The sequence below is a fragment of the Spermophilus citellus genome (assembly GCF_964194105.1).
Source record: "Spermophilus citellus genome assembly, chromosome: 7".
NCBI classification, from domain to species: domain Eukaryota; kingdom Metazoa; phylum Chordata; class Mammalia; order Rodentia; family Sciuridae; genus Spermophilus; species Spermophilus citellus.
The window spans coordinates 148940043-148963968 of NC_138188.1; the positions used below are offsets into that span (position 1 = coordinate 148940043).

At 35.3% G+C, this 23926-nt stretch overlaps 1 long non-coding RNA gene across 1 annotated transcript in view; it reads right to left on the minus strand.

Annotated features, from left to right (window-relative positions):
- Positions 1 to 460: 460 nt before the first annotated feature.
- The window catches only part of LOC308653941, a 49422-nt gene continuing 25956 nt past the window's right edge, over positions 461 to 23926 (minus strand). The window contains exons 3-5 of the long non-coding RNA XR_014023141.1: positions 23015 to 23059; positions 21790 to 21912; positions 461 to 548 (exon numbers count right to left, since the gene is read on the minus strand). This is a non-coding gene — a long non-coding RNA (uncharacterized lncRNA). The remainder of the gene's footprint in view (positions 549 to 21789; positions 21913 to 23014; positions 23060 to 23926) is intronic.

Consider the following 23926-nt stretch of genomic DNA (forward strand, 5'->3'; position numbering starts at 1 on the left):
TGGACTAAATTAGTTATAAGGGCTCTAAGCTCCCCTTGGTTTTGGACTTGTTATCATTGAAATAGTGAAAATAAATTGCAGAAATATTCTTGTTTATAGCATTTTTTAACTTTCCCAAGGAAAAAAATCATGATATCTAGTTTATCTTTCACTGATTTTCAGGAGAATGTGCAACTTTAACAGAGGAAGCAGAGAATCCCCCAAGCTATTCCCACACTGAAGTCGGAAACTATAATATGGAGACACTAAACAGTTAAGCAATATATATCAAGATTTTTAAAATCTTATTTGTATGTTTTTGCAGAATAGTTCTGCTTTTTGAAATCTTTGTAAAAATTATGCAGAAGATATTATTGCATAATTATTGATATTTGACAATCATTGGGAAGAACATCAATATCCAAAGATATAAAATAAGTACCTACATCATCTAGGGAACTGTCTTCTCCACTTTTTATGTAGGATAACTCTTTTCCTGGATCTATGTTGTTCTCTTTCATGGTTCTTCTTCTTTTTTTGCTCACTCAGATAGTCAGATATTCTGGTAGCTTTTTGAGAAAGAGTGCAAAGAAAAGATAAAATGATTTTTAAGATTTATTTGTGTGTCTGAAAATAATTTCAATCCACACTTGAATGCAATAGTTTAATTAGATTTTGAATGTAGACTGCAAGTAATTTTCTCAGTTTTTTGAATGTATCATGCTATTGACTTGCAACTTCAGATGTTGCTCTTGAAAAATCCAACAGCATTATAATATTTCATCATTTATAGGGAACTTTTATGTCCAGAATTCTGAAATTTCACAGCAAGATGCCTTGGTATAATTACTCTTATTTTACTTTGCTTAACTTATTGACAAGTTCTGCAATTTCAGGTCTTTCAGTTGCAAAGCGTTTTCTTGCATTATTTTCTAATATTTTCTTTCTCTTTTTCTCCCTCTCTTGCAAAGAACATTTGCCTTTCCAGACTGAATATCTAACTTTCTTAACTTTTCTTTACAACTTTATATCTCCTCTATGTGTTATCTGATGAGAAAATTTTATTTTATTAGTTCAGCTATTTTATTGACTTTTTTATTCTTGCTATCATATCTTTGAATTTCCAGGAGCCCTTTCTTTCTTTCTTTAAATATCTTTTTATTACTTCATATATTTAATATTGTAGTACTTATATTCTTCTTATCTATGAATTTTTCTTTTATACTTTCCTACTTATTAAATCAATAGCTACAGCTGTTTTTTGTGCAAATTTCTTAGCATATATGGGATAATAAGGAAAGTGAACTTTCATCATGTTTATCTTTTCTATTGTATGTTTGGTACTACTTATTAATTTCTGGTCCTTTTCTTTGTCTTTCTATTTATTTTCCTTTTCCTTCTCTTATAATTTTGAGGTGTGACTAATTTAATTAATTAGTTCATTAACATCACCTTTAAATGAACTGATAGTGAAATTAGCTCATTAAATTTCAACCATTCATTAAAAGAAATTCTCCTGAAGAAATGCAAATAATAAGAAACCCCAAATTGACTTCAAATACATATGATCACTTTAGTTGATGCAGAAGTGGTGGTGAAATCAAGATGAATCAATGCTTAAAAATAAAATAGATTTACAAGAAGAAGACAACATCTTCTACCTGGAATACCATATGAATTACCATTTAACAAAAATCATTGCTAATGGTGATATGTGGAAAGCATATTCTGAATATCAGCAACAATGCAAGAGTGACAACTAGCCCTACTTATATTTAATGCTGTTAGGGAAAGTCAGGGAAAGAAAGTCCTAAAAAATACCAACTGAAGCAGAGTAAAAAGCAGAAAGTCATTCAAACCTTATGCCTTACACTTAAATAATCTGGAAATGGATCAAATGTGTAAATAAACAAAATACAAAATTTTGAAAAATGAGAGTTTCTTTGTGACTTCAGAGTGAAGAAGGACTTTAAACCTGGGTTTTAAAATCAAGGACAACAAATTAATTAGTAATTTTAACTACATTAAAATAAAAATCTTCTGTGAAGTTAAAAAGCATTTGTGCTTCTGGGAGTCTATCCTATGGTGTGTCTGTTCTCCATGTAACATTATGACATTATTCACAAGATTAAGTGATGGAGGTATGCATCGATGATGAAATTATCATTAATATTATTATAATTACTGAATAATAGTTAGCTTAAAAAACAATGTGAATGCTTCCTGATAACATGATAGCCAGGACAATTTACCAAGTGAATAAACCAAGATATAAGATAAGATAAGCCACTTTTTGTAGCGTGCAAGAAATGCAAATATCAAGATACATTTATTTGTGAAATTATATTTCTTATAAATAAACATTGAAAAAATACACAGTAATAAAAGTAGTTCCCTAGAGAAGCTGCAAGAAGGAAGAGCCTAGAAATGGACAGACTTATTAGTGTATATATGTTTATATAGTATGATTTTTTTACCATATAAATTATATCCTACTCATTAAGTAACACCAATACAAATAAAATAGAAGTAGCCACTAAAATTCTAACCAATATGCACCCAAACTATACATGGAGAAAGTTATAGAAAATATTAAAAGAAATAAATGAGACCAACTGTATTCATGTAAAACTCAGTATCAAAGTTAGTTCTCAAAATGACTCATTAAATCAATTTACTCTCAAGATATAAGTGAAACAAGTGTTTTAGTGGAAATGGTCCAGCTGATTATATCATTATGTGTTAGTACAGAAGTATATAAATAAGTAAGATAACCTTGAAGAATAACAAACTGAGAAGACATGTTTTCTCAAATATGTGAACTTATTTTAAAGTAATAATAATAAATATAAGTAATCCCTGATTTATAATGGTTCAGGTTATAATTTTTTTTCTTACTTCATGATGGTAAAAAAAAAAGTTGTATGAATTCAGTGGAATCCACACTTTGAATTTTGAGTTGGATCTTTCTCTGGAGTTGTGATAGGCAGTGTGATTTTCTCTTGATGCTGGGTAACGGCCATGACTAGTGAGACACAGCCTCTTTGTGAGTTGAGGATCATCTAATATGGTACAGTCATAGAGGAAGGACAGACTTATAGACCATCAGAATAAGTAAGTAGCAAACCAGAAACACATTATGCCCAGCATGTACTTAGCCTCTTGTAGTGTGTCAGGGATGCTAGGATTCACCAAGCACCTCCTATTCCTCACATGACTTCACTTTGGCTGAAACCATCTGTGTAGTTCTGACCAATGGGCCATAAACGGAAGTCATGTATCACCTCCACAACAAAGCTAATAGTTAATATCTATTGAACAGGCAAATAAATAAATAGTTAATATCTATTGAACAGGCAAATAAGAGTTTGCTAGGATTTGGTACTATTCCGTTTCTTGGTCTAAAGGAAATGTATAAATATTTTGTACTTTTGTTTTTCTTTAAAATGTACATATATCATTTTATATATTATTTTTCCTGGGTATGCTTTTTTCACAATTGTACAGTTAAAGAATAAGTAAGAAATGGTTTTTCACCGATATTCTAGATAAACAAAAATTTTCAAATAAATCACTATTTACACAGTACACTGTCATATTTTACTACTTAGTACGTGAAAAAAAATTTAAACTATGGTGTTTTCATTGATTTAAACTTCCCTCAATGTAAAATGCCTTGCTTATTCCTCTTAATGATTTTCAACTTAAAATATTTTATGTCTGATATTATTTTGACCTCTGCTTTCCTTTTTTAGTATTTTCCTAGTAAACATTTAGCTTGTTATCTTATGTCTAAATTGTGTGTATAATTTTAAGTTAAACACATGCTCTAAGAAGTATTTAATATCACTTCAAAAGCCTCACTCTGAAATTTTATTCCATTAAATGGGCCACATATACCACAACCCAAATTTAATATCAAAACAGTATAGTTGACTTTATTTGTCATTTGTCTTTCACTACCTGGGGTTTTATGCTTGTTTATTTGTTTGTTTGTTTTTTTTTCTTTTTTTGTCAGTTTCTGCTCTTATAAGCTATTTAGTTTACTATTGTTTGAAAGGCAGATGTACTACTTTAAATTTTACAACTTGTTCTTTATTGTTTTCAAATCTGTGTGTGTGTGCATGTGTGTGTGCCCAAAGACGGAATAATAAAATTCCATTTCTTTAAAGGATGGGAATTAAGCAAAGACAGGACTTGGCAAAGAAATAAATACACTAGATAACAAACATGGGCCCCCAAGACATTTCAGTAGATTCCATCATTCAGGGTCTGGGTGAAAATGAGGTGAGCCTTTCGAAGATCCCTTTGGCTGTAGAATGCAGCTGCTGGGTGCTCAACTCTAGAGGCACAGCTGCATCATTAATTAGATGGAGGGTAAAAAAGTCTCTACCAACTTTCTAGACATTATTAGGAAAAACAATATTTGGTGCTTCCAAAATGCAAGTCTAAGATTTCAATGTGCTAATGTGTTCCGGAAGTATGTTAGCTTTCCATTCATAGGCCAGGACTGGGGATGCAGGTGTACATTGACTGTTTCAAATTCTTTTTTTTTTTAAAGAGCCAAGGAGAAAACTGTGTAGGTCCCAGTTGTGGATTCATGTGACTTGCCCACAAACTCTAGTCACCCTCCACAGGGTCTAGAGTGGACTTCAGACTGATTAACCATATTCATGGGAGGAAGAACTCTTCCTTAGGAGTCAGGTTTCTTGGGCTGAACAATTTCTTGTAAAGACATAGTACAATCAGACACAGGCCCAAGAATGAAAACATGCTGATGCAAAAGCATGGAATTGGTGGTGTAGGTGGCCACTGTTTCAAATTTCTAATCTTGTTAAAACAAGAGCAATGCATCTAATATGACTTAGAGAGGTACTCTTTGTAGATATGACAGATTTACACAAAATTACACAAAATTTGTGAACATTTCATGAATTACTTCATGGCAGAAATATTTTCCCCTCTTCAATGTAAATTCTCAGTTTCTGGATTCTTGACCACTAGCATTGACCCTCTGGCTTGCCAGTTGAGGCAGAAATCAATATGGTTTTTCTTTCTTTGTCTGCTATTTTTGGCAACATTAAGTACTTGATAATAAGAAGATAGTTTTGGCTAAAAAAAAAATAACCACAGATACAGGAATAACTGGTTTTCTAAAAGTTGTTGATGTGGTATTAATACTGAGACAATCTTTCTTCTCTTATTGAACTTCTAAGCCCTTTATAAATGAGGCTTATAGGGTGTATGGCCTTGAAATAATACAAACTGTGAGGTGTAAAACAGACTGTAGACATCCCACTGATAAAAAGCCCAGACTATAGAAGCTATTTCATCACCCCTAGGTTAAAAGACTGTTCTCCTCAAAACGAAGGAAAATAAGAAACTTGGGAAGATTTCGGTTGGTATTTTTGAACTCTGAAATTTAGCTGATGATACTTAGGATATTTGATTTTGGATTTTAAGTCCTTTGAATTTTAATGTCTCTGTGCTTTCATTTGCCAGGGGATTTCAACTTTGGAATTTCTCCTTTGGAACTCAATAATGGGAGATGATTTGCCTGGCAACTCTCTAGTTTGCTGGAATTTCCATCATTAGAGCCACTTTTTGCATGCTAGAATCAAGTGCTGCCAGGTCCTTCCCTCTCATTCCAGACAGTTGCTTCTGAATGAGGAGCATGATGACTCCAGAGGTTCAAATTCATTGACTCAGTAATTTTTGTTGTGAAAAGAAAGATCAGAAGCATCACTAGGCAAGTTGAACCAGTTTGGTGATGAATGAGGCATCGGCAAAGCCCACAGATAGTGAAGCAGGTATCATAGTGAGTGGGGAAGGCAAATCCACATCCAGAATGAGATAGAAAATCCTAGAGCACCCTCCTTGAGGGAGAGATCCCTGCGTAATCAAACTTCCACCAGTTAAATGGGCTCTGTCATTTCTTTACCCTGACAGTTTCGAGATCAACATTAATCTCTGCTATTGGCTATTCAAACAGAACCAATAGTCCTCAAATCTGATTTTAAAGGGTAACACGTGTTGTGACCATCATTGACACTTTGCTCATGGGCCACTGAACTGACTGATTTGAGAAAAGGACAATTTTGTATCAACACAGCAGATGACCCTGAACATCACTTCACTGAGAAGTTCTTAACACAGTCAGAACCATGTGGGGAGTATTGCTCTCCTTGGGGCATATCCTTAAAAGTCCACATCCACTTATGCTTCAGATATTTTTATAACGAGCAATTCTTTCTTTCCTTCTGGATTCTTAATTATTAGTTAAATGCCCATTAATCAGTACAGCCATTTTTCCTTTCATGTAAATTATACAGGTAGATGCAAACTTGGAAATTCTGTTATGTCTACCTTCCCTCCTTTATGGATAACTATAATTTCACAGAAATCCATTTCTTCTTCAGTTTTTTACTATTTATAAATCAGATTCCAGATTTTTTCTCCATCCAGAACATGCAGAATGCATTCCATTCATTCCACAGATGTTCAATAAGAAAGAGATGTAGAATACAGTCTGTATGAATCATCACTTGTGTACAGGACCCATACCTTCAGAACTGGATCTGTCCTGTTTTGTTTATAACTTTCCTCCCTGATGATAGAGGGCTATCTATCACTTCAGGGTTATCTTTTTTAAAAAGAGCATCATGGCTCTTTCTTAGATGATAGGAGAGCAAGTTACAAGATATTCTAATTGTATTTGAATAATTTTTATATTTCTTAGCTCCCTAGGTCTTTTGAAAACTTCCCTGAAGTAACAAACTTCTGATTTTCTGATGACATGTTGCTTTGTCACATATTCTTCTTTCCAAAGAACCTGTTAGTTCTTCCTTTCCAGTCGTTATTGTCCAATTGTATTAATAGAGAAAACCAGCCTGTGTTCTGTAGGATATGAGACAAACAAAGCCTCAGAGAAGTCAATAGTAGTAATAGAGTCAGAGGATTGATGGTAGTCCTAGCCAGAGCAGAGAAGAGGCATTGATGTCATGAACAAATGAAAAGAAATCACTCTGGTAATCTTAGAGTAATTTTTCTAATATTTCATAGCTGATGGACACATAGAACAACTGCCTAGCAAAACTGTCATAGGCATGTAGATTGTTCACAGCAAAAGTTCACTTGAAGTCAACACCTAATTTCATCTAAAGTAAATCTGCTTTTACTCCCTGAGTTGGTTATTTTGAATTGTCAATGTGACTGGATTAAGAGAAGCTGATTAAGAGGCTTATAGGTGTGTCAATGAGGGTGTGCCTAGAAATGATTGGTTTGTGGGATAGCCAACTGAAATGGAGACCCTCCCTAAGCATGAGCAGCACCATCCAATAGGATGATGGCTTGGATGGAATAAAAGTCAGAAGAAAAGGAAGCAGCAGCAGATGCAAGCTCCGTTCTTCTTGAATAGGTTCTTGATTATTGCTGCCATCTCTGAGGATATAGGACTCTTGCTTCTTCACTCTTCCGAGCGGACTCTGCCAATGACTCTCTAGAAGCCTTCCGTCTCATACTAGGATAACACTGTTCTGGGGCTTCAGCCTCTTAGTCTGTGCAGTTACCACTACTCCCAGCTCTCCAGCCTTCAGACAGCCATTGTGGACTCTCCCGCTTCAGGTCACATAAATCAACCTGTTAAATCCCCTTTTTATACTTATATTTCCTGTGGATTCTGTTCCTCTGGAGAACCCTGACCAATACACTGCCCAAGTCACAACTTCCCAACAGTACCTGCTATCTAGGCAAGTTAAGTGAGGATGCATAGGAACCACCACAGTTTCATCTCTTAAGTCTTTGAAGAATGTAGTATTGCTCTTGTTTTATTCATCTTGTCGCATGGACAAGAATTCTGTGAACCCTACTATTATAATAGTTGCCACTTCAAGTTTCAAAGAGCCAATGAAGTCTAAGAATTTTATTTTCAAGTGTGTATTCAGGAACTGAGTTCTTCTTTTTGTAGGATATAATGAACAAATTAATTGGGATCCTTTCCTAACTCTAAGATGAACTTTGTCAGAATGCCCATAATATCAACTCTAATTACTGCTTTATGATGGTGTCCAGATCTACAGAGATGGACACTAGCTCAAAATGAGATACTAGCAATCAACAGCAGGTGGGACTATTTCCCTTCAACACTGAATGTTTCTTTGCAACCAGTTCTAAGGAAGATCAATAGTATATACACATGACAGTGTCACAAGGTCCTTAAGGTATCTAGATTTCTCTTTATTTAATGTCTCCAGACTTTTTAATGTAGTATAAATCTGGTAATTGAGTGCAAGGCTCTCATTATGGTTCAAATTTGATCACCATTCAGTATATTCAAAAGTTTTATATTACCAGGTGCTTGAAATGAGACCTTTAGGATAATTCTACCCAATTTGTTTTTGAGAATCCATAATTAACTATTGCCCAAGATCTTGAATTTTAAAACATTGTGATTACCTCTGTGATCTTGCTGCCAACCCCAGCAATTACATCTACTACACCCACTTGTGTTTGATGGCTATGTTGTCACATGCTCCCTTCCATTTCTTGAAAATGTAGAGCTCAATTCAATGGCCATAGGACCCTCCCCAACGCAGATGCTATCATGTCCCAGCCACATCCCTCTGATTCCCAATCTTAAAGGACAAAGGTGTACAAGTTTAGGACAAAGTAAGGCTGGTCACCTGGTAATGACGTTGAATGACTTTAGTGCCCATAGTCCATTTATATTTTCTATCTGATGCATGCATGAGGCGTCACTGTTAAAAGCATTGAATAAAGGTCCACTCTTATCACTTGAATTCTGGCAAAATTTAAGGACAAAATGTAGATTCACAGATAAGACAAACTTCTTTTTGAAAAACAACAGAGAAAACCTGTGGGTTGAATAAACAAGCTCCTATTGGACTTATATAAGATCATGAAAGTCAGCAAATTAATGTACAGCTATGTGCCCAGAGTTTAGAATCCTAGCAACCAAAGGAGATCCACAACTCTTATCAACAGGGTAATCTGATGTTATCAGTTGGCAGGCTTGGCAGAGAGTATAATGACATAAGGCTTCAAAACATCTCAAAGAACTCTGTGCAGCCTCAGCTCGTTCAAGAGTATTTTCCAAGGGTGGTGGTGTATTTTGTACAACAGTGTCTCAAGTTTCTACAGCATTGCTTGTTCTGACTCCTCCCTTTTGGCATGGAAAGAATATAGTTGTATTATTGTAAATACCTGGAATAGATTTCAGAACCAGTTTACTTTCTTGGTACAAATAATGTAAAAGTGAAATGTTTGCCAATGAAGTCATAGAATTCCAGAGAAAACATGTGCTGGTCCAGCCCTCTAATTTCAGGCACAAAGATAAGAAAGCATTTCCTAATCACCAGTTGAATTCTGAATCACCTTATCTGTATTTTCCTCATTTTTTGCTTCATGACATAGTTGAGGAAACTAGAAATGTACACAACCAAGCACCAATGTAAGGTTTTATTCATGTTACATCAAGGACAATAAATTGATGGTGATATTGTAGAATCAGTAAAAATGGCACAAAAAATGCACTGGTTATGCAAATAAAAATGATAGGTCACATGAGAAAAAAATATATGCAGAATTTTGATAAAGTGTGAAGATCATTTCTAAGATGAAGATGGGGGATTCTTAAAAGACAAGAAGTTCCTAATTCTATTCTGCATTATTTTCTGTTTTGTGTAACAATTTACCGCAAATTTCATTGTTTATAAGAAAACATTTATTACCTTGGTTTCTGTGGGCCAGAAGTCCAGGCGTGGTTCTACCAGGTCCTCTGCAAGACTGCAATTAAGGTGCTGTTCAGGGTGAGGTTAGTACCTGGAGCCTCAGGTGGAGAAATATACACCTGAATCTCAACTCAGGTTGTTGGCAGACTTGCTTTCCTATGGTTCTGTAGTTATAGAACTCAGCAGCTTGCTTTTTCACAATGAGCTCAGGGGGGTGCAATGGCTGATTTTAGGTATCAACTTGGAAAGCATTTTGGAAGAAGTTTAACTATTTTTTTCTATACCATTAAACTCAGGGGCACTTTACTATTGAGCTATATACACTCCCAGTTCTTTCTACTTCTTTAAATTTAGGGATTGGGTCTTACTAAATTTCCCAGACTGGCCTGCAGCTTGGAATTCTCCTGCCTCAGCCCCACAAGTCTCTGGAATTACAGGTATGCGCCACCACACTGGCTAAGGTTGACCATTGAATTGGTGTATGGGGTAAAACAAATGGCTGTCCTTCCTGAGATTATGCCTCATTCCATCCATGAGACCAAAAGCATCTGCCTTGTCAACCATTGTTTCTCTTGGTCCCTACATCAAATTTGGACTCACTAACCTCCAGAACCATTTCAGCCAATTCCTAATGATAAACCTCTCTTTCATTTTCTCTCTTGCAAGAGTTATTTGCACAACCAGAGAAGGAAAGAGAGAGGTCTATATCATACACATCTTAATTGCTTCTGTTTCTCTGGAAAACTCTGACTCATATAGCCACTTTACAGCCAGCCAGCCACTAAAATGGAGATATCCATAATGTATGGTAGTAAAGAAAATGACATCTCATCATCTTGGTTATATTCTATTAATGAGAAGCTGGTCCTAGAACCCACCTACATTCTGGGAGGGGGTATTATACAAGGATAAGAACTCCAGGCAGTCAAGATCTCAGGGACCAACTTAAAGCCCATGCACAGTAGCTAAAAAGCCTCTAAAATCTACATAACCATGAACTTATATTCAGGGCCCTTGGCATTTTCAGCATGACAAAAAGAGAGAAGCCAAGTCTGTAGTCAATGAAGAACATATGGGATTATGGAAATGCAGGAATTTATACATGAAAATAAGAGTAATCTAGTGGGGAAATAGAGTTAATCTCCCACTGGAAAGGTGTAAAGATGGGGAAGGCAAAACAGGGAGAGGGGCCCATCATTTCTATTGAAAAGGAGAGGGGCATTATTACCCTCAGGCCTCAGAATACGAAATTGCTAAGAGGCTAAAGAAGTTCAAGCTGCAGAAAAAGAAGGTGGGTAAAACCTGATAGATATTTTCAGCCTTTAAAGATCTTATTAATGGGTCCCTTTGTTTCCTACCCAGACCAGGAAATAAGAGAATCAGCACCCACAGCAATGAGGTTCCAGAACAGACTCAGGCTGTGGTATAAAGATGTCCATCACAGGTCAGCTGGGATGTGGCGGTCAAAATAAATCTGTGAAATATGGTATATTAAGAACTATGTAATGTTTTGAACAACCAACAATAAAAAAAAAAAAAGACAAAAAAAAATAGCAAGAACAGAAGGTGTTGATAATGAAGGATGTCAGATCACCACACCTGGCACTGAGTGTGGTAGCCAAATCCCATCCCTGGGGAAAGAAGGTGTCAGAGGGAAATGGCAGTTATCTAGTATTTTCCAGTGGTTGCTCTCCACAAAACTTAGTTTTGATGCCAATTGTGGAATTACCCAGCTCTCGATTATATTTCTCTAGGGTGATGGAGAATCTGAACACTTACTTCACAGGATTGTTAAGACATAGCAAGACCAGGTATATGTTATACACTCATTAATACCGTTTTCATTTCCAATTGGTGAAAAGAAATATTCAGGCAAGTACTGACTTGGTAAACTTAGAGTGTTTTTGAAGTTGAGATCATTTAATTGACTGAAATATTTTCATCTAAAATAGAATCCAGACAAATTCAGGGATCCAAAGTAATCTACAGTTTTTTAAATTATTATTATTAAAAATCTAAGCTCTCTGCTTCCTGCTTGCAACTGGACGTTGATTGAAAGATATGGCCAAACATGCAAACAGATATTTCGGGGTGGGAAGGGGGCTTGTTCCTATTGGAGTAGGTACGAGCTGGAAGGTACTGGTGGTTTGGACCACTGGGATTAAATTAGGTTCAAAAGTAAGTTTAATTCAAAGACTAAATTCAATCTTATTAAAAGAAATTAAGGCAGAACAGTATTTTAGGCAGACTAGCAAGTGTAAACTGTGACCACTGACCATCTGAGAAAATGTCAGGGGCTAAAGAGAATAGAACCCAGTAGAAAAGTAAAAACCTTTTCCAAAGTAAAAACCAGTGGAGCAGTAAAACCCTCCAGAGGGGTCTGGCTTCATGGCTACACCCTCTGCATAAAGTACTTCTGCACAGGGCCCCCAAACACGCAAAGGACCCATGCTTGTCTTAATCTTCTAATGCCATTGTCTTAAAATAGTTAATAATTTTTTAAATGAATGACTCCTCATTTTCAATGAGAACTGGGTTCAGGAAATTGTGTAGCCACTCCTGCCTCAATGTCCCAGGTGAAGGGTCACAGAAGGCATCTCCCAATAGGATGGCCTCAGGGGCTGTTCTACAGAAAAACAGTCAGGTGGAATGTTGGTAGTAGGTATATATGACAATTAACCTTGAGTGACTTGCTATTAAGGGTTCAGGGTACAGAATTTGCCATCCTGGAAGTTTGCAGTCAAAGAATTGTACCCATATTTTTAATTATTTTTTTTTGTAGATGGACACAGCACCTTTATTTTGTTTATTAACTTTTATGTGGTGCTGAGGATCAAACCCAGTGTGTCACACATGCTAGGCAAGCATTCTACCACTCAGTGTCCCACGGAAAGGATCAATAGGTGGTCCCCAACCACCCCGCCAATATTTTTTTTAAGTGGATGTTGTTAAGTTATTAAGTTGCATCTTAATAAGTGATTTTGTTGTTATTGTTGTTGTTGTTGTTTTTGTTTTCTGCTCTACCTTTTCTGGCTTCCCATTTACAACTGTTTATTTGTCTTCTTATCAAAGTTCCAGACTGACTAAAAGAAAGAGAAGAGTTGTGGACACTGTAAAGGGGGGAAAGAGGTTTAAATACACATGTGCACACACACTTTTTGTGTTAATATCTCAGAAATAAAATTCTATTGCTTTCAATGAGTTACAAAAATTAATTTGTATTTAATATGTAATACAACGCTGTCTGTAGATTTGCTCAATGCTTTTGAAATCAAAACTTGCTGTTTAGCTATGAATTTAAGCAGGTTTCCTGGATGCTTTGACATTGCCTGCCAAAGACAGTAAAAAATAATATCCAGGCATCATGAATAAAAACAAATGAAACAGAGAGTCTTACCTGTTGAATTATTTACCATACAGACAGTCAGTTTCAGTTGGCAATTTGGTTATATGCAATTTATTTTGAAATTTATAAATAAAGTTAGCATTACTATTTTGACAGAAGCATTTCTCTAGGCTCTCTCTCTTTCTCACTCCCCCTCCCTTCTTTCTCCCTGTCATAGTCCCATACACACATTTTTATTGTTCCTCCCTTTTGCCCATCATGGTCTCCCAGCCTGAGTGCAATGGAAAAATAATAGGAACAAACAGCCCTTCAGCAGGAACCCAGTTCCTGTGTTTTCCATTTGGGGCCAGGAAGTAGCAGAAGACTTCCATGCTGTGCTGTTGATGTCAAATCCCCTAGGTGATGTTCTCTCCTCATCACGTGGGGTAGAGGTGGGTTGTTTGGAATGCAGCATGTTACTGGGCGCACCCTTTCCCTGCAGTGATCCCACCCAGTGAGGTGACCTGAATTGGCCTCCTGGGACAGAGCAAGGGTGGTTACCTATGTGGTCAGATTTCATGCCTTGATAAGTACAAACTTAATGAGACTCCTTACCTCATCTAATTATTTTTTAAAACCAACAAATATTTTACCTGTTATGCTATCTAGCCGAAAAGAGACAAAGGATTCATTCAGACTAGATTTTTTTTTAAACAAAACCTATCACAACCACCAACACAAAACAAAAGCAACATGTCTCAACCAGAAGCACCTCAAAACACACAGCAGCCATTTCAGTCAGAAGGTGGAGAAGTGCAGCTTGGGCCCTCCAGAGAATGACAAATGCTCTCCATGGTCCTCTGCCCTTTAGGGGAATGAGTGCCCTGTAGCCAGCAAAGAGGCTGGGAGCAGCCCTCACAGTGCAGGTGTTTCTTACTCATCCTAGCAACAGACAGTCTACAAAGCTAACGTTGGCCAAGATAAGACTTTTAATCCATTCCTTGCCCTAAAGTCTCTATTAAGAATGTTTCCCTTAGTTAGCCAAGCCCTAAAAAACAAATGCCAAATGTCTGCTTTGATATAAAGAGAGCAACTAAGAACAGAACAGGAAGGAAGAGCATGAGGAAAAGACTACAGTAAACAAAGACGAATGGGGGGAGAGAAACGGAGAGAGAAGGGAAAGCATACGGAAATGGTAGGAGACCTTCAATGATACATAAAATTATAAGAGGTCATGAGGGGCAAGGGGGAGGGAAAAAAAGGGAGAGAATTGAACAACAGCAGGGGAGGTAGAGAGGGAAGATGGGAGGGGAGGGGAGGGGAGGGGGGATAGTAGGGGATAGGAAAGGTAGCAGAATACAACAGTCACTAATATGGCATTATGTAAAAATGTGAATATGTAACAGATGTGATTCTGCAATCTGTATTTGGGGTGAAAATGGGAGTTCAAAACACAATTTGAGTCAAATGTATGAAAGATGATATATCATGAGCTATGTAATGTTTTAAATAATCAATAAAAAAAATTTCATAAAAAAAAAGAATGTTTCCCTTGAGCTGAAATCAGTGCATGGTGGTCATTAAATCAAAGAGCATGGATACATCCTTCCCAATGTCCAGGAAGTAGCAGTGCATGAGTATCCAGCCATATCCCCATGGTCAGCCACCTCTTCCTTTTCCCCTCTTGTTGCATACTCTTTTGAATGTTCTCCTTTCTCATCTCTAATCATTTTGTGCTTAAACTCCGAAATGAGATAACAGCTAACCAGAGTCACAATATGAAGTCTATCAGTGCATTAAGAAACTATCCAGTGATGGGACAGGGATATATCTCCGTTGATGGAGCACTGGTCTAGTATATGCAAGTCCCTGGGTTCAATCCCCAGTACTGTCAAAAAAATATTTAAAAATTATTTATTCAAAAAGACAAGAGATCAGTTAAATGCAAAAGGCATTATTTCATCAATTACAGTAATTTTGGAAACATCGTGGTGACTTACAAACTTTCTTTTAGTTCTAGAACAAAACCAGACTGAAGATTTTATTTATGTGACAGTGAGCAATGACTTCATGGCTATACCCATTTTGTTCAGAAGTTGTTTATATTTGGAGTTTAGATGTTTCCAAATTATGAAAGGCAAAAATGGCCATGTTTCTTGTATTTAGTCACAATAAACATTAAACAGTTTGCAATTCTCTCCTTATAAGAACTTGCTCCTCTGAAAACCTGACTGCTACAGAGATAAAACACACATGCTCACGGTCATACATGCATGTATATGTGTGTATTGTAATAGAATATATATGCAATATATATAAAGGATAGTAATGTCTATAGTTTTCTACATTAGTTTCAATTTTTAGTATTCTGTTCTAGAAAAAAATATCATGTGTGAGATCATAGGTCATAAAAATTGGTCCAGAAAATATTAACCTCTCAGGTGAAGCTCAGCTGGTAGTGTCTAAAAGCCAGGAGTCAAATTGGTCCAATTTTTCTACGGAACTTGCTATACATTTCCTAGCAGTTAATTAAGTTCAGGGCTTCAGTTTTATGGTTTGAGTCAAGGATATACACTTAGCTCATGCACTTTACAGGATTATTTTGAGAGATCAGGAAAATATTTTATGTGAAAGCATTCTGGAATCTATAAAACATTTCACAAGCATGTGTTTCCATGTCTACGTGGTATCTATTGTTTTCAGAGAGAAAGGTGGTTGAATTTGGCCTTTAGTTATTCAATAAATTATTTATTTTTCACAATACTGACATATTGATATGAATGAAAAACAGAAAGGTAGAAAAAAAAAGTCTTTCTAATCAAAGGTAGACATAGATTTCTATGTCTTTCTTGGAAGACATAGATTTTAAACACATATTTTGAAGATATAACCATACTTTGTAGATACCTAATAAATATTAGTTTTTAATTTTCCAAAAAAAAAAATACCACATGTAACAATTCTGTTAAGAAATGAAGGCAGTTTTTTTAAAATCTGTTTTACCATGACAAATTCAACACAAGGGGGCGTTGCCACCATTTATTTTAAAATATTCCCCCATGTATTCTCTATGCAAAGTGTTTTTCATCATATATAATAGCTCCACATGTGCATGTGACAGAGCACATTTCCTAAAATTTATTCATCCCAAACATCAATGTACGCACACTACAATTTTCACATGCTAGGTATAATCCTAGGGACTCTAAAACTCCAATTTTCTTTTTACTTAATAATTCTTCATCACACTTAGCGACTTGAAGCTAAAACAATCTAATACAAAAGAATAACAGGTACTAAACAATATGAAAATATTCTGAATTTTAAGATTTTGAACAATAAACCTACGAAAAGCTTTCAAGTCTCCCTCCCTTACCTGTCTCCACTATTTTACCCAGCTCTCACTAAAACACTCAAATTGTCTTGCAGATTCAGAGGCAACAGAGTTCAACTTAAGAAGATGCCTGAGTCCCTGAAAAGGGAATCTGCTATCACAGTTCCCTTAGGTTCAGGGAATGTAATGAGCAATTTATTAGAAACCACACCTAGATTAATAATGAAAAACCCCAGGTTTATCCTCTGACATACCTCCAGAACTTTGGAATATAGAAAGCATACATTTTAACAGGGAAAGGTAGACTCATGTGAGTTGTGTGTGTGTTTGTGTGTGTGTGTGTGTGTGTGTGTGTGTGTGTGGTGTGTTGTCAGAAGCAGTAGGGACTGAGAAGTGGTCAAAGGTACAGTATGGTAAGGGGGGGCTATTTGGATATATTATTTTGGAAGGCACATTGGAAAAATCTCTTTGATTTTATTTCAGGCAGTAAAAGTAGATACAAAAATTCACAAGTTATTCCCTAAAACGCCCTCTCCAATTTATTGTGAATTCGTAGCTGCATATCAGAGAAAACATTTGGCCTTTGCTTTGGGGGAGATTGGTCTATTTCACTTAGAATGATATTCTCCAGCTCCATCCATTTACCAGAAAATGCCGTTATTTCATTCTTCTTTAAGGATGAGTAATATTCCATTGTGTGTATGGACCACATTTTCTTTATACATTCATCTGTTGAAGACCACTTACATTGGTTCCATAGTTTAGTTAATGTGAACTGAGCTGCTATCAATATTGATGTGAATGCACCACTGTAGTATGCTGATTTTAAGTTCTTTGAGTATAAAGTTAGAAGTAGGATAACTGGGTCAAATGGTTGTTCCATTCCAAGTTTTCTGAGGAATCTCCATACTACTTTCCAAATTGGCTGCACCAATTTGCAGTCCCACCAGCAATGTATGAATAGGCCTTTTCCCCCGTATCCTCACCAACATTTATTGTTGCTTGGGTTCTTGATAATTGCCATTCTTGCTGTAGTGAGATGGAATTTCGGTATAGTTTTGATTTGCATTTCTCTAATTTTTAGAGATGTTGAACATTTTTTCACATGTTTGTTGATTGATTCTATTTCTTCTTTTGTGAAGTGTCTGTTCAGTTAGTTAGCCTATTTATTGATCAGATTATTTGGGCTTTTTGGTGTTAAGTTTTGACAAAGCAATGTGAAAGGAGGGGAGGGTGTGGGAAGAATGGTAGAATTAATCTGACATTATTACCCTATGTGCATATGTGATTACTCAACACATGTCTCTCTACATCATGTACAAATATTTACATATGATGTGTCAAAATGAATTCTACTGTCATGTGTAACTAAATAGGACAAATTAAAAAAGAAAAAAATATAAATTCAGAAATATTTGAAGAATATATATGTACCCACATAACTGGAGCTATGTGAGTGGGGAGCACCATAGTTGGATATGAAGTCAAGGAAACATTGGGAAGCAAATAAATAGGGTGTGTGCTTCTCTCTAAAGATGTGACCTTTATTCCACATGAAAAAGAATAGAAAATAAACCAAATGAAGGATTTGAGAAGATGAATGACTTGATCTGCTATTTGCTTTTAAAAGTATTACTTTAGATCATGCGCATGAATTGATGGAAAGAACCCTTTAGGAGACTACTCCAATGTTGCAGGTGAGAAATGGTCTTACATCAGATTACTAGTTGTGGGGTGATGAAAAGTGGTTGAAGTCTAGAGAGAATCAAAGGGATTTCTTGGCAAATTATAGTAAAAGAAATGGGGGAGTCAAGAATGATGGGGGTATTAGGCCCAAGTAGATGGAATATATAGTTGCCATTAATTGAAATGTGGAAGACTTTTGGAGATTCAAACTTGACGTGAAAGATAAGGGATTTGGTTTTAATAAAATGCTTATGAGGTATCAAGTGGAAATCTTAATGGATCTGAATTGAAAGTTTGAGAATGAGGCCAAGCCTGGAGATTTAATAAGGAGTTAGTTGTGTAAAATTGAATTTACAGTCATTAGATTGGGTAAAATATTCTAGATATCAAGACAGAACAAAAAAAATCACTACTCAGATAATAAAGAGAATCCTTTAAAGGAGATAAGAATGACTGATCACTGAAGTAGGAATAAAACAAATGAAAGACAAGCATGTCAGAGACCAAGTTGTAAAAATAATTCTGTGAGTTCAGGGTAATCAGTGGCAGCAAAATTGACAGGCTGGTCAAGTAGATGAGGACTCCCAACTCAGACCATCGATGATGGACTTGTCTAGAACAGTTCTGGAGTTGTGGCATGAGGAAATGCACAGTTTTAAGACAGCAGCAAGTTATTTTTCTAGAAATATGGTATAATAAATATCCTGAAAAACTGTCTAATTCAACTAAAATTCAGTCTACACAGAGTATTGAATCCAGGACCATGCACATGCGATGCATATGCTCTACCACTAAGCTATATCCCCACTCCTAAATTTTGATAAATATGATAATCATTTTTTAAAAATTCATGATGAACTAACAAGAAAGTAAGGGTTTTCTTTTTTTTTAAAGAGAGAGTGAGAGAGAGAGAGAATTTTTAATATTTATTTTTTAGTTCTCGGCGGACACAACATCGTTGTTTGTATGTGGTGCTGAGGATCGAACCCGGGCCACACGCATGCCAGGCGAGCGCGCTACCGCTTGAGCCACATCCCCAGCCCAGTAAGGGTTTTCTTGACAGTCAAAATTAACACACACACACACACACACACACACACACAAATCAGAGAGGTAAGCAATCATATGGATTGCTTGGAAACATATTTATTTACCTTTGTGATGTAGACCTTTGGCTTTAATAATCACACAGGAGATCAAAGCTAAAGCCCTGGGTACATACAACGTAGGACTTCTGATCCAAGATTTTTCTGCATAAGACCAGTTTATTGAGGTCTATTTCTTATGCTTATAGTTAAAATTTTTTAAAAAATTAATTGATTAAGCAAAATAACTGAACAATTTTCTCTGATATTGACAGTGTGTAGTAAGGTGGGGGGGATTTTTCCCCTGAGACTATGTAATTAAAACCCAATCCTGAATTAGATTTGAATATTAAATTAGTACCATTTGTGTTGTCAAAAATCCCTTAACCAATACTATGGCACATCCTTAATACCTTCCTTTGAGCCTGGCAGAGTGGCATATGCCTATATAGTCCCAGCTACTCAGGAGGCTGAGTAAGGAACATTGCTTTAGCCAAGGAGTTCTGGACAAGGCTGGGCAACACTGTGAGATCCCATCTCAAGTATAAAGAAATACATACATACATATATATATATATATATATATATATATATATACACACACACACACACACACACACACACACAAATCCCCCTTAGAAAACATACCTTAAACCCAGACTCCAAAGTATTCTCAAAGATATGGAACTAATCTACAAGAACTCACAATAATAATTTAAAAATAAGAAAATTAGATACTATGAGCAAAAATCAGCAGAAGCAATAAATAGCACAATTTGACCCACAAGGACTTCAAATATTAGAATAACATCAATAGATCATAACATCACTATTACTATATAAATTTTATCTAAGGAATTAAAATATGATAAAGAACCTATAAAACATGACAGAATCTACTAGAAAAACAGCAAAATAGGATTCTTAGAAATAAAAAAACATAAACATCAGAATTAAAATTTGGCAAAAAATGGATTAAATATCCAAAGAATCTTCTTGGATCAGAAGTCCTACAGTGTATGTACCCAAAAATGGATTAAACAGAAAATTAGAGGTAGCTAAATGGAGATTTAGTAAAATGGGAAGCAAATCACAAGAAAGCGACTCAAACATAGACCACTATCAGACAGAGAAATGAAAATTTAAAGGAGAAATGACACACATAAAAATCAAATCATGGGGCTGGGGATGTGGCTCAAGCAGTAGCGCGCTCAACTGGCATGCGTGCGGCCCTGGTTCGAGCCTCAGCACCACATACCAACAAAGATGTTGTGTCCGCCAAGAACTGAAAAATAAAAAATATTAAAAAATTCTCTCTCTCTCTCTCTCTCTCTCTCTCTCTCTCTCTCTCTTTTTTAAAAAAAATCAAATCATGGTCAATGTATGTCAAATTGGAATTCTAGGAAATAATAGGTTAGAAGAGAGGCAGTATTACAACATAACAGCAGAGAACTCTCTAAAATCTATGATGAAAACACAACTTGGAGTTGATGTTTTCTAAAATTGATCCTAATAATTTCAAGCAGCATAAATAAAATAAATCTGCATCAAGATGTATAATAGTAAAACTGTGGAATGCCAGGAGATTGACTTTAGAATTTGCTAACTTAGGAAGTATCTATAATTTCTATTATAACCACTAAAATAATGGAGAATATAAATATTTTTTATGTTAATTATGAATCCACCAAAACTTAAGAATTGGTTAAAAAAAGTCAAAATGACAACAAATATATTGTTTTTCTATAAGGGAATGATTGATCTTTACAAATATATTTCTGTAATATTAGAATAAGACAATGTAAAACAAGAACAGTAGAAAGGTTAAAAAAAGAAGAAGAATGAAATTCTATAGAAAAAATGACAATGCTTAAAAGAAACATAGTTTGCTGTGTTATAAACATACAAAATAGATTTTCATGCAGAAAGTAAGTCTAGAGATGAAAAGAAGTTCACAACAAAATCATGATATGATTCATCATGAAGAAACAGTAATTTAAACTCTTACACAACTAACAGCACAGCTTCCAAACACAGGGAAAAAAACTGATAACACTGCAAGAAGAATTTGAGAAATTTACTACTATTTTGAGAGATTTTTGACCAAAAAACAAGTAAAGTTATGAAAGATTGAAAAATTATCAACCTTGTAATCTGTATATATATTAAACATGATACCCAATAACTGGATAGCATATTATTTGTTTTTTTCAAAAATATAAAAATTAACCTCATAGTTTTCACAAATTTCAAAGCCACCTTTCATTCACCCACTTTACATTCGAAGAGAAAGTGAAAATGCTGTGATGTTCAATACTGGTAACAAAGCTATTAAGAATCAGCCCATATGGTTCAAGATTTTAATAAATCATCTCTTTCATGTGAAAGAAGAAATTATAAAATAAATTGGAAAATACTTAAAATTGAAGAATAATAAAACAGTACATATAGGCTACATAGTGAAACTAATAGAATACAGTGAAACTCCTCATTAACTACTTGGGAAAATGGATAATCAAGCATTCAATTTCAAAGTTAGTCAGTTTCTCAACAGGCATGTTATTGAGCTTTGGGGAAGAAGAGTTCTTTGTTGAGCTGGAATGTCCCACGCATCCCAGGATAAATACCAACCTGGCTTTCTTCCACCAGCTGCCAAGACCAGTCTAGAGTTGCTGTGAAAACAGAAAATGCCTCCACACATTTCTGCATCACCCCCCTCTCCGCCTCGTAGGTGATACATCCTCCATTTGAAAACTGTGAATAAGACAAAGAACAAAAGAATTTAAAAAAATTAAAAAAAAAGAATAAGCCCAAAGAGAGAAGCAGTAGATAACAGCCAAAGTAAAGACAAGAGTTTGATCCAGAAAGTGAGAACAATATAATTTGGTCAATGGAAAAATATGTGACAACAGATCCCACAATCATGTATAGCTTTAAAGCACACACACACACACACACACACAAAAGGATTAAAAACAGAAAATGATAAAGATCAAAACAAAAAGAGAAAAAAAAAGCAAAGTAAGTACCTAACATCAAACTCAAGACTAAAAAGATAATAAAATGATAGTGCGAATAACTAGGCTAATAAATTTGAAAAAGCAAATCCAATGGGCAAATATATATGAGGACGCATATGTGCATACACATACACACACAGTGTGTGCGTGTGTGTGTGTGTGTGTATGTGTGTGTCCTTCAAAAATTTCAGGAAGACATGGAAGACCTGTTTCTAAACTTGACTGAAGCAGTGAGTTTGTATTTGTAATCTTTCTGACCAATGAAATAACCACCTCAGACTGTTTTTAGGCTAATTCAACAAAACATTTAGGGAACAATTACAATGTCTTACAACATCTCTAAGAGGACAGAACACTAAAGAAATATCTCCAACTCGGTTTATAGAGCTGGCATAGCTGTAGAAACAAAGCCAGAAAAGAATAGTGTGAGAAAATTAAATTAGAGGCCAATTCACCCATGACTGTCAAGGCAAAAATCCTAAACAGAGCATTAACAGACCGAGTTGGCAAAGTAAATAAGAAAATACAGGACAACATGGGCTTTAACTCAGTAACACAAGATTGGTTTACCCCTAGAAAATCAATTCCTGGATTTAACCACATAAATAGAATAAAGAGGAAAAGGCGTGATCACTCCTAGTCATCAACAAAGTATTTAGCAAGTTTAACATTCACTTTTGATTGAAGTAAATAAGGCCTTAATAAACTAGACATAGAATATAATTTCTTGAACTTTTAAAAGACTATCTAAAAAGTATTTCAAATATTGACCATAAAATTTGAGAAATATTCCCTTTGCATTTGGACCAAATCAAAAAAATTCAGAACTGTCCTACCTGTTTGACACTGTTATGAAGGATTTAGGCAGTGAGTGAATACACCTGGAAAAAAATGGGTAATAAATGTTATAAGGACTAGAAAAGGAAGACACAAGTTAGTGGCAACACTGTTCATGACTGTTGATATAGAATGCTCAAGTGGATTGTCAAAAAAAGAATTCAACAAACATGCTAAAAATTAGATCAATATAAAATTCATGCTATTAAATTAACAACAACAACAAAAAATGAAAGTGCAAAGGTAAAGGCCCCTACATTCTCGTGTCTACATCTGTCAATCTCTGTGTCTCTATCACTATATCTCTCCACCTACATCTTTGCTTCACTTTCTTGTTTAGCTATTTTTCAGAGATTAACATTGACCATATTTTAATCATCTTTGTATTTTAATATCTCTCACATTATTTCAAATCCTTTTCACTTCTTCCTTTATTATTTATTTTAAAAATTTGTTGTCTTTTACCTTTTTTTCTCTTAAGTCGTTATGTGCTTACATATCTTCCAACTCCAATTCTGAAAAGTATTTTTCTTTCATTTCTAATATTTTCCTCAGTTCTTTCATCCTGTGTCTGAAGTTTTGCATCTGACCGATGTTGTCCTTTTACCTTTGTGCCATTTTCTTAATTTCCTTACCCATCTTGAATGGGTAGATAATGGTTTGGGAAGTGTTTGTCAACTTTAATTTCAGGGTGCATGAGGACATTCCTTGACCTCTTCCCACTCCCTCACCACCCCCCCCAAAAAAATCCATGAGATTTGATTTTGAGAACTTTCTGTTGCTCGATTTTATGTGAAATTATGTTTTTCTGAACTTTAAAAAGGAAACAGTGTTTAAGATAACTTTTCTAGTGTAATAAGCTTCCTCTTATGGTGTTTTCATAGAATGCTCAAAAACACAGCAGCTGTTTT